The sequence below is a fragment of the Priapulus caudatus genome, unplaced genomic scaffold, assembly GCF_000485595.1.
Source record: "Priapulus caudatus unplaced genomic scaffold, Priapulus_caudatus-5.0.1 Scaffold941, whole genome shotgun sequence".
Lineage (NCBI taxonomy): Eukaryota > Metazoa > Priapulida > Priapulimorpha > Priapulimorphida > Priapulidae > Priapulus > Priapulus caudatus.
In genome coordinates, this window is record NW_014578002.1 from 4919 (window position 1) to 7680 (window position 2762).

The 2762-nt window shown below is 37.3% G+C and overlaps 1 long non-coding RNA gene across 1 annotated transcript in view; it reads left to right on the forward strand.

Annotated features, from left to right (window-relative positions):
• The window catches only part of LOC106814540, a 4132-nt gene extending 2538 nt beyond the window's left edge, over window positions 1–1594 (forward strand). Inside the window, exon 3 of the long non-coding RNA XR_001394625.1 lies at window positions 671–1594. This is a non-coding gene — a long non-coding RNA (uncharacterized LOC106814540). The remainder of the gene's footprint in view (window positions 1–670) is intronic.
• Window positions 1595–2762: the final 1168 nt, after the last annotated feature.

Genomic DNA, 2762 nt, shown 5'->3' on the forward strand with positions numbered 1-2762 from the left:
ACCGGTTTCCGTAACAACTCTCTAACTACCACTTACTACGCCACTATACATAGCATATAGATGTGTGTGTGTGTGTGTGTGTGTGTGTGTGTGTGTGTGTCGTGCTTGCGTGTGCCTGCGTGCGTGCCTGCGTGCGTGCGTGCCTGCGTGCGTGCGTGCGTGCGTGCGTTGTGCGTGCGTGCGTGCGTGCGTGCGTGCGTGCGTGCGTGCGTGCGTGCGTGCGTGCGTGCGTGCGTGCGTGTGTCTGTGTGTGTATATATATTTTTCATTTATTTATTTATCATATACAAAACTATATATTATTTTGATTCATCCTAACGTAACGCCACCACCACAGGCACTTGGCGCTTAGATATATATAAAAATAGACAATATATATTATATATTATATATTATATATATATATAAATAGACTATATATTTATGTGTAAGTGTGCAGCAGCTAGCGTGCGGCGGCCAGCGTGTGTTGCATATCAGCATTTGGACGGCATTTACAGGAAATTGTCGGCAATAATAGGTGAAAGAAAGTAGAGAAACATTAAGACTTTGGTAGTAAATAGATTTCGTATTTATTTATCATTATATTTTATTGAAACGCTCCAAGTGTCTGTCGCCACCACCTTAGTGAGATAACAGAGTAAGGTTGAAAAACATATGTGCGCTTTTACAGGTGGGTAACTCTTCACCTAAGCCAGATTCTGGACCAGCGAGAGCGCGACTTCTTTGCTTTCGGAACGATAAAGTACCATGAGCGCTACCAGTGGGTGAGCATGGTGACACTCTACGACAGAGAAGGTCACAAACTCGGCGATGCACCTGAGGAAATTCTTACATAGGACGCCCTAGCGCCTCTTCTCGCCCAAGGGAAACTCGTGGCGCCACCTCTCGCCCGAGGACGTTGAGGGCAGCGCCGTAAGTTTCGGGTTTACGAATCTTGGACTCGGAGTCAAGACTCCAGAATGGGGACGCCCATGTCACCAGCTAAGCAACTCCAATTCAAAGGAAATGATACTATACTGCTCCAGGCCAGTTATTAAAGAAATGAATTATATATATATCGGAATCTATTTTCATATCTACTGATCTGTGCAATTCACAGTTGATCTTAATTACGTCTATTATTTAATCTGTTCTTCATTAGTGAAACGTCTCATTTATACTAGTTGTGGATTTTAGTGTCTTCAATACATCCAAACACTGTTGGTATCAATTTAATTCGCTTTATGCTATTATTATTATTATTCAAATTCTATAGTGGTTCGACAAGTATTTATCAACAAAACGCCATAAACTTTAATGTGCAATCATATTATGTCCCAAACACAATTTTCGTTAACAATATTTAAAACATGAAAATGGTATCAGTAAGGAGCACTTACAGCGATTTTAAACACCCACAACGCGCTGTTGTTCTAAAAAATAAAATTAGTCAATTAAGGGTTCTAGTAAGCGTCACATGAATCGATGGCGTAATTCATGTTCATATAAACACGTTAATTATTCACACTTATTTCCGCTTGTGAGGGCAACGTAGAGATTGTTGTGGAGGTCGAGGTTAAATTGACTACGTCACGAAGTTTCTATGGTGTATATTTGTAAAATTTTGTTGCCATTTTTTTACATTAAACGTAAGTACTAACGGGACTCAATGTATCGTCAAATTTTCACCTGATAAGATTGTTTCTCAACTAGTTAAAAGTCCAAAAAACCTGGACGATTTGATATTATATGATCTTGACATTAATTGCTTGCTATGGGCTATGTATGAGTCACAATTGTTTGTTTACATCGAACAATATAGTAAAATAGGAAGTATAATGCAGCAATTTAACCATAAAAAGTGAACAGAATTACTTACATTTTGTGAAAAAGTGGGAATTTTTTTTTACTTTTACTATTTACGGTGACGTAATCACTACGAAGTATCATCGTATCTCATGTATTTACAAGGTGCACGAAACTCTATGCCGCCGGGCAATAAGGTAGTAATTGTTTTGTTATAGATAAAATTATGAGTAAATACTATTAGGGGCGTGTGAATGGGACATATCAATAAGAAACGGAGAGTTATAATACGCTATAATATATTTTCAATAACTGAGTAAACCTGTATTAATAGAACGGTAGCTTAAAACATGGTAAAACCCTCGTTCTTAGCTGATTTTCTCATAAATACTACGGCTACTACTATTACTACTACTACTATTACTAATATTAATAATAATAATGATAGTAATCTCAATATCATTATTATTATTATTATTATTGTCGTTATTATTTTATCGTAGTATCACGCAAAATTCAAATATCGTAGCTTCAGCAACGATAACAACACATACATAATATATTGGAGCGAATTGGCGATCATGGCACATTAAAATAGCCAGATAACGCACTTTTATATAGAAATGTGAAACGGAGCAGCTCGATTTATGATATAAATGGAATTTACTAGTAGAAGCATTTAGCATCCCTTAGCAGGCCAGAAGATGTGCAACAAAAAATTAAGTAATAATACATATATAAACATCTTGCAATTAATTATGCTAAATGACCACAGATTCAATGTCCTAACTTCACTCGAAACGTTTGCGAGCGACATGTGGTGCAAGTATTTAGTAAGTATGCCGGATAGCGTCCCACATGCATACACGGTGACACATTCGCCATGACAACATCACTTGGAAAAATTTCATAATTTTTGCAGTCATTTTAGCGGTTGACCAGATATTACATTGTATCATTCATGGAGTATTGGCTAT